Below are 15,514 nucleotides of genomic sequence, written 5' to 3'. Positions count from 1 at the left end.
TCGCTTTTGGATCAGATTAAGGCACAACAATTCAAGGATGTGAAATTGTGCAAGATTCATGATAAAGTGTTGAGTGGGGAGGCCAAAGAGGCAATTCTGCATAGTCAGGGGATTTTGAGGATTAAGGGGCGTGTTTGTGTTCCTCGGGTTAGTGGCTTGATTAAGATAATTTTAGAAGAGGCTCACAGTTCTAGATCTTTCATTCACCCTGGTGCTACCAAGATGTATCGTGAGTTGAAAAAGCACTATTGGTGGGCCAGGACGAAGCGTGATATTTTTCATTTCGTTTCTCAGTGTTTGAATTGCTAGCAAGTTAAGTATGAGCACCAGAGACCGGGGGTGTGATTCGGAGGAGCCGATAGCTATCTTGGATAGTGAGGTTCGAAAATTGAGATCAAATAAGATAGCTTCGGTGAAAGTTCAATGGAAGCACAACCTAGTTGAGGAGGCCTCATGGGAGACCGAGGCCGATATATGTAGTAGATAACCCCAACTTTTCACCGAGTCAGGTACCTTCCCTTCATTTCATTCCTTTTTCGTTCGAGGATGAACAGTTGTTTAATTGTTACCTTATTTAACGACCCATTTGGTTGTTTAGGCCTTTTGACCCTTTTACCCTTGTTGACCCTCCCCTAGCTGCGTTAGAGCATGTTTGACTCATAGGGATGGGTAGCGCGGCTTTAAGTAAAACATTGTTGACCAATAGTTAACTTTTGGGTGTATAAACCTTTTTGGGAATTTTGTCGATTCCATGAGGTTCAGAGAGTCGTTTATAACTGTCGCACCCCAATTCCGATAGGGCGTGATGGGCACCCAACTCTTACTTAGAGCTGGACGAACCCTCTGGCATTCACATAATGAAACTGGACAGATATTTGTTTTTTTTGGAAATATAATAAAGTACTATCAGTCAAACCATAGAAGTTTGCGAACGATACTCAATTAATCAAAAATCGAATAAGTCAAACTGACATATCGGCCTACATGGTCGCTTTACTCAATGCATGACATCTTAACATACTAACCACAGGACACCTTCTGCAAAGTCTCTAAGAGTAAACACTTGAGTCCTATGAGTCGGGACAGGGCCCCGACATACCCATACAAGCATATAATAACCATAATGACTCGGCACTGCTCCAGGAAGAAAATGGAGTTTGCCAATACCAGCAGATAGCCAATCATCCTAGCTGAATACTTTTACCTGCAAAACAATATGGGACTGTGTGGCATGAACACAGCGCCCCCAGGCAAAAGGGACGTCAGTACAAACAATGTACCGAGTAAGTAAGGCAGCAGTAATCATAAAGAGTGAGATATAAGTCATAATAAAGGAACGAGAAACAACTTGTAATATGGATAGCCCTGAAGGCAGAGAATAACAATACAAGTAGCCCCGAAGGCAATGATTAGAAATGTAAATATATATATCATACCCGGCCCTTTAGTAAGGGACTCGGTGAAATGTAAATATATACCGTACCCGGCCCTCTAGTAAGGGACTCGGTGAAATAATCATATATATATCGTACCCAGCACTCTAGTGAGGGACTCGGTGAAATAATCATATATATACCGTACCCGGCCCTCTAGTAAGGGACTCGGCGAAATAATCATATATATACCGTACCCGGCCCTCTAGTGAGGGACTCGGTGAAATAATCATATATATACCATACCCAGCCCTCTAGTGAGGGACTCGGTGAACAATGCAATGAAACTGTGCACAAACACGTACCCGGCCCGGGACTTGGTGAAGTCATACATTAACAATATGCACGAGTAGAATATTAAGAGCAATCATGTACAAACTGAATCACCATTTAGAACTCAAGAAAAATAAACAGAATGAACCAACACTTGAGAATCAAAGACAACTATCATGTCAAATACCACTGAGAATTAGGGTCCGTTGGAGTCATGAATGTTCGTCGTTCGCTCACTTTATGTAATTAATGCCAAAAACAAAGAAAGGGATAGCCTTAACATACCTGTCTTAGCTCAACGGCTCAAGAACTCAACTCGTATCTGCTCCACGATTTATATCTAACAACAATGATACTATCGTTAATTACACAAACGATTCTCTTAATCGTATAATGAAACTTTAACTTATCCTAAAATAAAATGGGAAGCACCTCCCCCGTTCTTCTCATTTTCCCAAACTCCATATATCAACAATCAACAACTAGAACAATACATCAAGTATATAAATCAATAACAAGATACCATGTAGCAACAACAAGTCACAAACATTTCACGACGAGCGACAAGCCCAGATACTATTATCAAACACACTCCTCCAATTTTGCTTTCCTTCAAAATACATATCAATGACAACAACAACAATATACTTAAGTTACTCCAACAATTTCCAGCCACAACACAACCCAAAAATATACCTCAAATCAGCCCACGCAACAACAATAACTTATCCGATTTCCCACAATTAATTTCGTAATTGCCATCTCACAATTTAGCTATGACCGGAATGAATTTAAATATAACTAGGAGAGAATAGTTCTTACCTTATATGAAAAGAAATGATCTTCTTCCATCTTACTTCACTTCGAATAAAATCCGAATTTAATTACACGACAAAATAGAATAACGAGATCAAAGCGGTGTGCAAAACTCGTATGTTGTTCTTGTGAAAAATAATGAAACTTTACTTCTGTAAAATTGTAGCTCACGTTGTATAGGAGCTGCAAGTCACGCAACTTGCTTCTATGGTTATATTTCAATGCCAACCCTCCGTACTACCTTTTTTGGATTTTAAAGAATAAACAAGCACCTGAAGACATTATATCCTAACGTGAATTCCTATTCAAACGTGATTAGTATAGGTAGAAAATGAAGGTCCAATTTGGTATGTGCCATCTATGCACTACATGTGCCATGTGACTCGTTAATAACTTAAATGCCACCTTTGCTTTACATACAGCCACATGGCAACTAGTAAATCCAAAACTTGCTTCATTATCTATAAGAAAATATCATGGCCCACGTAAATATTTATCCACAATCATAATTAATTCATTTCTTGTCTTCTACTATAATTCCCCATTTAACCAATTACATCTAGAATTAATTTTTTGATCTCAATTCACTTAAACAGTGCTCACCGTTAACATACTCCATATACCTATTACCATGACCATGTAATATAACACTAGTCCATAGCCTCATTTGCCTCAAGGGACAAATAAAGGAAAGAAAAGAGTATGACGAGATAAGTTACAATAGATAGACAAAGAGTTTTGGTATGTATGAGATACGTAAAATAGAACGAACCAAAGAGAGGTAAATTTATGAATAAGATTAGATGTTCATACACGAATCATAGCCCGCCCGCTTACCAATCAAAGAGGCTGAGAGTAAGCGTAAGCTCACCACAAGAACGGTTATGTAACTTGAAAGTATTTACATGTCGAGAATGAAACCAATTGGGTACTTAAAAAGAGGAGTAAGAGTTAAGCAAGAATAAGTGTGTTTGTGATACTCCGAGTCAGTTGGGGGAAAATATATGGTAAATTGAGTCGAAATGTTGAGTTGGAATTATCATTTAGGACAATTAGGACAATTATTCTAAATATGATATAAGTATATGTTATATGTTTCCTACGATAGCCCTAGGGTGTGTCAGATTACTTACGAATTTGATAGGATCATCGAATAAAGGGGGTTTTACCCGAAGAATATTACTCTTTGGAACTTTCATTTTTGTATCATTGTGGTTATAGCGAATTTCCAACAGTTTACCAGAGGATTATGAAATTCTCAAAAATTATGAAGCGTTTAATGAGTCGATGAGGGACACCTACGACAGGACATCTTGAATTGAATTTATCTAGACTCTACAGATGTGAATCAATACCATTATCATGGTCATATGGAAGAAGGGAAGTGGGAGAGATTTGCAAACCATGTGATACTTAATACCATTATTGAGCAAAAAAAAGGATCGACGAGCCTGAGTATCAAGGAGGATCAAATCAGGAAAGTGACTCACTTATATCTCTGAAAGGATATTCCTGAGGAATCAAGGGAGTATTGCAACCGAGAGTCATTACTAAGAAGGAAACTCGTTTTCAACTACTCAAAGGGAATGTTATAGATAGTACATATCAGAGGATTAAAATGATGACTCCAAAAAGGAGGTGCGCTGCGGACTATGCTACCTAAATAAAGAGTGGAAGTAGACCTATAAGAATTAGAAGAGAGAACAAGAGGAACCAATTTGCAATGGTAAGCCTACCCAAGGGAAAGGCAGCTCCTATTCTATAGTATTACCAAAAAATGACTCCAAAACAAGAAAAACTCGATCTAAGCTTCAAACGTAGATGGATATAGTAAGTTGCAGTCAATTACGGAAGTAGCTAAATTATGACCAGTTTATTTGGAAACTCAATAATAACTGATGTCAGGTGGAGAATGGTATTAAGTTAGGCAAGGAAAGGCACAACATGATAGAAGAGTAATTGATTTGTCATAAGATCATCATAACCAGTATACTTATACAGGACTAGTTTAACATTCGAGGACGAATGTTCTAAAGGGGGGAAGGATGTTACATCCCGTGTTTTCATGCGTTGGAAAGCGTGCGAGTTAAATGACATTAATAATGGAAGCGAGGTTATCCCTCATTCTTATAGGTGGTTAGAGTGATGGTACAGATGTATCGTAAGGATTTAAAGTTAAACCAATCGAAGAAAATAAGTTTCGTCGAGGTTCGACATTTATTTTAACAGAACATGGTCCAAGTTGGACGAGGAAATTGAACCGTCCAACATGAGAAATTTTGCCGAGGCCATAGGATTTGGTCATATTCAAGCATGAAAATCAAGAACTCGGTGTATACAAGGAATGAACTCCCGAAATGATTTAAGATGGAAAAGTGTGACGACGATGATTGCAAATAATATTTTATGTATGGCAAATGAGGTTATGGACTAGTGTTATATTATATGGTCATGGTAATAAGTATATGGAGTATGTTAAAGGTGATCAATGTTTAAGTGAATTGAGATCAAGAAATTAATTCTAGATGTAATTGGTTAAATGGGGAATTATAGTAGAAGATAAGAAATGAATTAATTATGATTGTGGATAAATATTTACGTGGGCCATGGTATTTTCTTATAGATAATGAAGCAAGTTTTGGATTTACTAGTTGCCATGTGGCTACGTGTAAAGCAATGGTGGCATTTAAGTTATTAATGAGTCACATGGCACATGTAGTGCATAGATGACGCATGTAAAGTAAGAAAGTACCAAATTGGACCTTCATTTTTCTACCTTTAGTAATCACGTTTGAATAGGAATTCATGTTAGGATATAATGTCTTCATGTGCTTGTTTATTCTTTAAAATCCAAAAGAGGTAGTACGGAGAGCTGTCATTGAAACATAACCATAGCAGCAAGTTGCGTGACTTGCAGCTCCAATACAACGTGAGCTACAATTTTACGGAAGTAAAGTTTCATTATTTTTCACAAGAACAACATACAAATTTTGCACACCGCTTTGATCTCGTTGTTCTGTTTTGTCGTGTCATTAAATCCGGATTTTATTCGAAGTGAAGTAAGGTGGAAGAAGATCATTTCTTTTCATATAAGGTAAGAACTATTCTCTCCAAGCTATATTTAAATTCATTCCAGTCATAGCTAAATTGTGAGATGGGAATTACGAAATTAATTGCGGGAAATCGGATAAGTTATTGTTGTTGCGTGGGCTGATTTGAGGTATATTTTTGGGTTGTGTTGTGGCTGGAAATTGTTGGAGTAACTTAAGTATATTGTTGTTGTTATCATTGATATGTATTTTGAAGGAAAGAAAAATTGGAGGAGTGTGTTTGATAATAGTATCCGGGCTTGTCGCTCGTCGTGAAATGTTTGTGACTTGTTGTTGCTACATGGTATCTTGTTATTGATTTATATACTTGTTGTATTGTTCTAGTTTTTGATTGTTGATATATGGAGTTTGGGAAATTGAGAAGAACGGGGGAGGTGCTTCCCATTTTATTTTATGATAAGTTAAAGTTTCATTATACGATTAAGAGAATCGTTTGTGTAATTAACGATAGTATCATTGTTGTTAGATATAAATCGTGCAGCAGATACGAGTTGAGTTCTTGAGCCGTTGAGCTAAGACCAGGTATGTTAAGGCTATCCCTTTCTTTCTTTTTGGCATGAATTACATAAAGTGAGCGAACAACGATCATACATGACTCTAATGAACTTTAATTCTCAATCGTATTTGACATGATAGTTGGCTTTGATTCTCAAGTGTTGGTTCATTCTGTTTATTTTTCTTGAGTTCTAAATGGTGATTCAGTTTGTACACGATTGCTCTAATATTCTACTCGTGCATATTGTTAATGTATGACTTCACCAAGTCCCGGGCCGGGTACGTGTTCGTGCACAGTTTCATTGCATTGTTCACCGATCCCTTACTAGAGGGCCGGGTACGGTGTCCCTTACTAAAGGGTCGGGTACGGTATATATATTTACATTTCTAATCATTGCCTTCGGGGCTACTTGCATTATTATTCTCTGCCTTTGGGGCTATCCGTGTTACATCCCGTATTTTTGAACGTCGGATTAATTGTAAGTTGAGGTGGGGCCCACACTTCAAGATTTTTTGGGACATGTGACAAATTATATGAATCACATATGTGAAGTTAAACACAACTCAAGAAGGACCCTTGGGCCAAATCAAAGTGGAAGTCCTCCAAACGAATATTTTTAAGAATACGTTTTCGAGTGACCTGACTTTGGGGGGAAAAAACGGTATTATAAGTTTCGAATTTGGAAACATACCAAGAAATAGAAGTTGTAGATAATTGAATTAGCTTTCCATCCATATGTCGTGGGTTCCCAGGTGACGTCGGTACAAGGAGATATAAACGTTTTAAGGTCGAAAGGTCAGTGGGCTAGGCCCAACTCGGGACCAACCGAGTTGGCCCAAAAAAATGAAAAGAAAACTTTAGGCCCAAGGTGAGAGGGTGGCCGGCCATACCTGGTCCAAGCCCACCAAATTAATTAATTTCCATGTGACAAATTAATTATAAAGGGATCATTATCCCTTAGATGATTCAAGAAACTTAGAAGGAGAAAGAACAAACAAAACAAGAGCAAAAAAAAGGACCATTTCGGGTTTGGCCATAGCAAATTCAACCCTCAAAATCTTCCTCCAAAAATTATTTTCTTGTGGTATTCCTACTAATTTAAGGGTCCTTTACAACTTGGTGTAATTGTTTTGGAAGAAGGAGCACTTATTTCTTCAAGTTGATACCTTGTTCAAGTGAAGGAGTTTGCAGAAAAAGGTAAGAATCAATTCCTTTTTCTTATGTTATGAAGGTTTGTTTATGTTGTGGTATGTGTAAATGAGTAGAAATTATGGAAATAAGGAAGTTTGCAAAGTGGGTATGTATATATATATGTAGCCATGGGTGTATATGTGTTGTATACATATATGAGTTGAATTTTATGTTGTATTCTAGTTGTGGTTATGGTGAAAATTATATTGGGAATGAAAGTTGAATGAATTTTGGTTGAAGTTGGAATGTAGAAGATTATGTCACTTTAGAATGATTTTGTGATATTATGGAAATGAAGTTGTTAAGATGTGAATTATGATTATGGTTGATGAAATTGGAAGATGGAAATATGTTATGGATATGTAGGTTGAATATTAGAAGTTTTGGATGAATTATGACTTTGGTGGAAAGTTTGTATATTTTGTATATCTTGTGGAAATGATATGAAATGCTTCCAAATTATATTGTGATAATCTAGATTAATAATGAATATGAAAACATTGAGATTGGTTTGGAAATGGAAAGTCGGAATGAAAGTTCTTGCATTATGTCGGAAAGAAGACTAGTTGTGTTATATTGTGTCCTATATTAATTGTTGTTGTTGTTGGTGTTGTTGTGGGGTTGATGTTGATTGTTTTGGCCGAGTTAAATTCTCGGGGATGCTATATGTATAGGGGAGGTGCTGCCCAAATTTCTGTAGACAAGTATGAATTAAGATTGAATTCTTAAAAATTTGAAATTGATAATTGGTAAAAGTGACCAATTGCAGATTTTTGACGAAACGGGAATTGAAGTTAGACTAGCGTAAAGGGCGAAAAAGGTATGTAAAGCTATCCCGATTCTTCTTTTGGCATGTCCTAGGTGTACTAGGATCGAATTTGAGCCTCGGAAAGTATTCTGCTCATCGGAATCCGCATTTGAAAATCCCCTTTTTTCATTCAATGGAATTGAACCCTATAAGTATGCTTTATTGAAAGAATTGTGCAAACTTCCGCAAATTGTTTAGAAAATTATGGAATGTCCCCAGAACCTCCGTAGGTGACTTTATAAGCTTAAAATACGTAATTTGAGCCCACCGCTTCGTTTGTCCCGAGGTGGGCCCGCTATTTTCGATTTTACCCTTTTAGTGGTTATGACTTGTCTTCGAGCGTATTTTTTTAAGAAATGTTTTTAACTACGCTTGTAATTACTAAATAAAACTTGTTTTAAATATTCCATTAAGTCTTGTAAAACTGTTTCGGAACTTGGAAACGAACTTAGAAAGATTATGCTTCTGTAATCCATTATGACATCCGAAATACACTCACTATGATTCTGTCCGATTTCATTATTTCGATTTGTCATCCGATAGGTCTTATTGAGTCTCTGGAAATATATGACATTTGTTTGAATTATTTTGATAAGCCCCATAATGTATTTTGAAACATGAAAATGATTACAAAAAGCTTATTTTGACATATGCTATTGGGATATCCGAAATGCATACACTATGATTACTGCTCCGCTTCTGTCATATGGTTTGTCATCTGAATTATGCTACTGAGTCTCCGTAAATGTGCTATATTTTATTTTGCATTAGTTTCTCACTACTCCATTCGTGGATGCCTCAACGTTTCCTTCACTGAGCTCGGGCCAGGATATGTTATCACGCGTATTTCACTGCATTGTTCGCCGCGCCTCGATGTGAGGGGGCAGGTATACATGTACATGGGTTGTGGAGTATGCTGTGCCATGTACACACATTCTGATATGATATGATCTGATATGGCCATCTGATATGATATGTTATGTTACGGGGTTATCCCCTATTCTGCTCCTTATGTGTGGTGGCACCAGCGTCGGGGGGTGGCCACGTTCTGTTTGCCGAGTCCCTTGGCAGGGGTCGGATATGATATGGTATATGTTTCTGTACACACTCCTCATGTTTCGAAAATATGCATTTGATACTTCGGATGTTACACTCACTTCTCTGTAAGTTCTGTTTCGGTTATGATCTTGTTCCGTAATGGGACCAGGTACGACATATGTTTCCAGCGAATATTATTTATGCTATATGATCAGCATTTTGCTAATCTGGATATTCAGTTCATTTTCTGTATCTTCTGCTTCGATTATGACTTTGTTTACTACGTTCCGTGCTTTACATACTCAGTACATATTTCGTACTGACCCCCTTCCTTCGGGGGCTGCGTTTTCATGCCGCGCAGGTACAGACGACAGATTTGCTGACCCGCCTGCCTAGGACATCTATTCTGCTATTTTGGGAGTGCTCTTTTGTCCAGAGCCTATATGTTGGTACAGTCTGCTGCTATTGTATATATGTATACTATTCAGGGGTATGACGGGGCCCTGTCCCGTCTTATGATTCTGTTATGTTCTGTAGAGGTCTGTAGACATAATTGTGTGGGTTCTGTATATGTTTTGGGTTGATATGATCTGTGATAGCCTTATCGGCTTCCACGTGCTATATTTGTTCACCTATGATAACTAGTAACGCCAACTGACTTTTATATTGATATATTCTGCTAATATGCTGATTTGGGTTATTGGGTACGTTTGGGTGTCCAGTACGGACACTAGTCGCGGCCTACAGGGTTGGGTCGTGACAATCCGTGGTATCAGAGCGGTTCGTCCTCGGAGTGTCTACAGACCGTGTCTAGTAGAGTTTTGTTTATCGGTGTGTTGTGCACCACATCTATAAACAGGAGGCTACAGGACATTTAGGGTGTTACTTTTCTTTGAATCTTAGATCGTGCGATAGAGCCCGCTGTAGGAAATGAATTCCTTTTTTTTTACTAACCTCTGATTTCAGCCGGAGAACGGTATCAACGTAAGACAGCGACTGATGATATTGGAAGCTACACAGTACACAGGTAAGTAATGGTATGAAAGATGTATGCTGGGTAAGGTGTTTGAAATACGATTGAAACATGAAGCTGAAGATTGAAAAGAAAAAAAATAAACAGGAAAGTGTAGTAGGTGCAGTTTGAGTTGGGCATGTGAGGTAAGCCTCGGCATCTTTATACTTTTATTTGAAATTGTTAGCCCCGTGTGGCTATGATGCGATATGATATGATACGTATATACGTATATGTGTTGGCCCTGTGAGGCATGGTTGGTATTTCCTGTGTACAGGTTTTGGGATAGTAAGAAATACAGAGGAACTTCTGCCCAAATTTTTCTAGGAATATAAAGAGGAAAATGAGATATAAATTCATAACATGTCTTAAGGGTCGATACCGATAGGGCAAACCCATTATGTTGGATTAAAGTTTAAGAGATACCCTCCATAGCATTCGTAAGAAGCATTATCTTTGTTTGGAAAATTTTATCTCGAGAAAGCATATACGAGTAGCAAATTCGCAATTTATTTAAATGGACCAGAAATATGTTCGAACCCCATTTCGCTTTAGCACAGCCCATGTGAAGGGCAAAAATATGTGGAAGGGAAAAAATGTCCAACGATTAAGTTTCCTCTAATTGGAAGGATACAAAGTGTATGACAGGCAGTTGGAAATTGAGTGGTTCGCTCACGACTAAAAAATATATATATAAATATGGAGGTAATTATGTGAATTAAGTACTAAAAGATCCCGCGAAGTTCGTCGGACTCTAGTTTTCTTTTGCTGGTGGTCGGAAGATGCCTTACAGTAACATTCCATCAGTTTTCATCGACGGATTGGAGATGGAATTTGTGGAATAAAAACTTAAACTCGTGGGCTGTCTAGAATTATATATATATATATATATATATACATGAAGGTAAATATTGAGGATTTACAGGGGGCGACATGGTAACTATATAGTCAGAAAAGTAAGAGAATCCTCTCTAGACCGGGGTGGGACCCACTACGAGAACGTTTTGAAAGTTGTTAAGACCCCGACTTGCCTTAAATTACGTGATAAAGACTGTGCGGGGCAATTGATGCAATTATACCGGCCTTAACGTGTTTAAATGCATTAAAGTTGTAAGGTTAAGCGTGCTAGGGCCAGAGCAATTCTGGGATGGGTGACCCCCTGGGAAGTAAACTAAAATTTTCACAAGTATAGGAATAAGGGACGAATGGGAAATTTGAGGTAACTTAAAGGAAATTAGGATATGCGGAGTTATTAGAAACCCTCAAGAAGTCGGGTAGACTAAGACAAGATAAGCTGGTGAGGAAGAAGATAGCGCAATGCAGCTTGGGAATGAGAGTAAGTTTGAATAAGCATTTGGAAATTGTTTTGTAAGAAAAATGGTAGTAAATGTGTATGTGTGCATATGACACCCAATTCATGATTGTACCGACCGACAGGTGGACCTCAGCAGCCAGTGTCGCGAGGTATGAAAGATATTAACTGAACAGAATTTGAGAGACAAAGCGAAAGACATGGTACAGATATTACAAGTAAACTGACACTAGTTCCGTCGCCAGCTAAGGCCGGGACGTTCTAGCACAACGATGTTCGGAAATAGAAAGAATACGAGTACGTAAAAGGAGGATAATAATAGTAACGTTTGGGAAATTTTGAAGGAAAGAAAGAGACCTCTCCGACGTATTATAATACCCCATAAGGCTAGTTGAACATTCGAGGACGAATGTTCTAAATGGGGGGATGATGTTACATCCCGTATTTTTGAACGTCGGATTAATTTTAAGTTGAGGTGGGGCCCACACGTCAAGATTTTTTGGGACATGTGACAAATTATATGAATCACATATGTGAAGTTAAACACAACTCAAGAAGGACCCTTGGGCCAAATCAAAGTGGAAGTCCTCCAAACGAATATTTTTAAGAATACGTTTTCGGGTGACCTGACTTTGGGGGGAAAAAACGGTATTATAAGTTTGGAATTTGGAAACATACCAAGAAATAGAAGTTGTAGATAATTGAATTAGCTTTCCATCCATAGGTCGTGGGTTCCCAGGTGACGTCGGTACAAGGAGATATAAATGTTTTAAGGTCGAAAGGTCAGTGGGCTAGGCCCAACTCGGGACCAACCGAGTTGGCCCAAAAAAATGAAAAGAAAACTTTAGGCCCAAGGTGAGAGGGTGGCCGGCCATACCTGGTCCAAGCCCACCAAATTAATTAATTTCCATGTGACAAATTAATTAGAAAGGGATCATTATCCCTTAGATGATTCAAGAAACTTAGAAGGAGAAAGAACAAACAAAACAAGAGCAAAAAAAAAGGACCATTTCGGGTTTGGCCATAGAAAATTCAACCCTCAAAATCTTCCTCCAAAAATTATTTTCTTGTGGTATTCCTACTAATTTAAGGGTCCTTTACAACTTGGTGTAATTGTTTTGGAAGAAGGAGCACTTATTTCTTCAAGTTGACAACTTGTTCAAGTGACGGACTTTGCAGAAAAAGGTAAGAATCAATTCCTTTTTCTTATGTTATGAAGGTTTGTTTATGTTGTGGTATGTGTAAATGAGTAGAAATTATGGAAATAAGGAAGTTTGCAAAGTGGGTATGTATATATATATGTAGCCATGGGTGTATATGTGTTGTATACATATATGAGTTGAATTTTATGTTGTATTCTAGTTGTGGTTATGGTGAAAATTATATTGGGAATGAAAGTTGAATGAATTTTGGTTGAAGTTGGAATGTAGAAGATTATGTCACTTTAGAATGATTTTGTGATATTATGGAAATGAAGTTGTTAAGATGTGAATTATGATTATGGTTGATGAAATTGGAAGATGGAAATATGTTATGGATATGTAGGTTGAATATTAGAAGTTTTGGATGAATTATGACTTTGGTGGAAAGTTTGTATATTTTGTATATCTTGTGGAAATGATATGAAATGCTTTCAAATTATATTGTGATAATCTAGATTAATAATGAATATGAAAACATTGAGATTGGTTTGGAAATGGAAAGTCGGAATGAAAGTTCTTGCATTATGTCGGAAAGAAGACTAGTTGTGTTATATTGTGTCCTATATTAATTGTTGTTGTTGTTGGTGTTGTTGTGGGGTTGATGTTGATTGTTTTGGCCGAGTTAAATTCTCGGGGATGCTATATGTATAGGGGAGGTGCTGCCCAAATTTCTGTAGACAAGTATGAATTAAGATTGAATTCTTAAAAATTTGAAATTGATAATTGGTAAAAGTGACCAATTGCAGATTTTTGACGAAACGGGAATTGAAGTTGGACTAGCGTAAAGGGCGAAAAAGGTATGTAAAGCTATCCCGATTCTTCTTTTGGCATGTCCTAGGTGTACTAGGATCGAATTTGAGCCTCGAAAAGTATTCTGCTCATCGGAATCCGCATTTGAAAATCCCCCTTTTTCATTCAATGGAATTGAACCCTATAAGTATGCTTTATTGAAAGAATTGTGCAAACTTCCGCAAATTGTTTAGAAAATTATGGAATGTCCCCAAAACCTCCGTAGGTGACTTTATAAGCTTAAAATACGTAATTTGAGCCCACCGCTTCGTTTGTCCCGAGGTGGGCCCGCTATTTTCGATTTTACCCTTTTAGTGGTTATGACTTGTCTTCAAGCGTATTTTTTTAAGAAATGTTTTTAACTACGCTTGTAATTACTAAATAAAACTTGTTTTAAATATTCCATTAAGTCTTGTAAAACTGTTTCGGAACTTGGAAACGAACTTAGAAAGATTATGCTATCCGCGTTACATCCCGTATTTTTGAACGTCGGATTAATTGTAAGTTGAGGTGGGGCCCACACGTCAAGATTTTTTGGGACATGTGACAAATTATATGAATCACATATGTGAAGTTAAACACAACTCAAGAAGGACCTTTGGGCCAAATCAAAGTGGAAGTCCTCCAAACGAATATTTTTAAGAATACGTTTTCGGGTGACCTGACTTTGGGGGGACAAAACGGTATTATAAGTTTGGAATGTGGAAAAATACCAAGAAATAGAAGTTGTAGATAATTGAATTAGCTTTCCATCCATAGGTCGTGGGTTCCCAGGTGACGTCGGTACAAGGAGATATAAACGTTTTAAGGTCGAAAGGTCAGTGGGCTAGGCATAACTCGGGACCAACCGAGTTGGCCCAAAAAGATGAAAAGAAAACTTTAGGCCCAAGGTGAGAGGGTGGCCGGCCATACCTGGTCCAAGCCCACCAAATTAATTAATTTCCATGTGACAAATTAATTATAAAGGGATCATTATCCCTTAGATGATTCAAGAAACTTAGAAGGAGAAAGAACAAACAAAACAAGAGCAAAACAAAGGACCATTTCGGGTTTGGCCATAGAAAATTCAACCCTCAAAATCTTCCTCCAAAAATTATTTTCTTGTGGTATTCCTACTAATTTAAGGGTCCTTTACAACTTGGTGTAATTGTTTTGGAAGAAGGAGCACTTATTTCTTCAAGTTGACAACTTGTTCAAGTGAAGGAGTTTGCAGAAAAAGGTAAGAATCAATTCTTTTTTCTTATGTTATGAAGGTTTGTTTATGTTGTGGTATGTGTAAATGAGTAGAAATTATGGAAATAAGGAAGTTTGCAAAGTGGGTATGTATATATATATGTAGCCATGGGTGTATATGTGTTGTATACATATATGAGTTGAATTTTATGTTGTATTCTAGTTGTGGTTATGGTGAAAATTATATTGGGAATGAAAGTTGAATGAATTTTGGTTGAAGTTGGAATGTAGAAGATTATGTCACTTTAGAATGATTTTGTGATATTATGGAAATGAAGTTGTTAAGATGTGAATTATGATTATGGTTGATGAAATTGGAAGATGGAAATATGTTATGGATATGTAGGTTGAATATTAGAAGTTTTGGATGAATTATGACTTTGGTGGAAAGTTTGTATATTTTGTATATCTTGTGGAAATGATATGAAATGCTTCCAAATTATATTGTGATAATCTAGATTAATAATGAATATGAAAACATTGAGATTGGTTTGGAAATGGAAAGTCGGAATGAAAGTTCTTGCATTATGTCGGAAAGAAGACTAGTTGTGTTATATTGTGTCCTATATTAATTGTTGTTGTTGTTGGTGTTGTTGTGGGGTTGATGTTGATTGTTTTGGCCGAGTTAAATTCTCGGGGATGCTATATGTATAGGGGAGGTGCTGCCCAAATTTCTGTAGACAAGTATGAATTAAGATTGAATTCTTAAAAATTTGAAATTGATAATTGGTAAAAGTGACCAATTGCAGATTTTTGACGAAACGGGAATTGAAGTTGGACTAGCGTAAAGGGCGAAAAAGG

The 15,514-nt window shown here is 37.2% G+C and overlaps 2 long non-coding RNA genes across 2 annotated transcripts; one reads left to right on the top strand and one right to left on the bottom strand.

The window, feature by feature from the left end:
• Positions 1 to 920: 920 nt before the first annotated feature.
• LOC132599713 (uncharacterized) lies at positions 921 to 2,785 on the bottom strand. Its single transcript, XR_009566960.1, has 3 exons — positions 2,529 to 2,785; positions 1,992 to 2,046; positions 921 to 1,222 (listed from the first exon to the last, which is right to left on the bottom strand). It is a non-coding gene; the product is annotated as an uncharacterized LOC132599713 (long non-coding RNA).
• A 2,603-nt stretch (positions 2,786 to 5,388) lies between these two features.
• LOC132599712 (uncharacterized) lies at positions 5,389 to 9,821 on the top strand. Its single transcript, XR_009566959.1, has 3 exons — positions 5,389 to 5,616; positions 6,099 to 6,154; positions 9,527 to 9,821. It is a non-coding gene; the product is annotated as an uncharacterized LOC132599712 (long non-coding RNA).
• Positions 9,822 to 15,514: the final 5,693 nt, after the last annotated feature.

The sequence above is a fragment of the Lycium barbarum genome, chromosome 6, assembly GCF_019175385.1.
Source record: "Lycium barbarum isolate Lr01 chromosome 6, ASM1917538v2, whole genome shotgun sequence".
Lineage (NCBI taxonomy): Eukaryota > Viridiplantae > Streptophyta > Magnoliopsida > Solanales > Solanaceae > Lycium > Lycium barbarum.
This window is presented reverse-complemented; position numbering and strand designations above follow the sequence as displayed.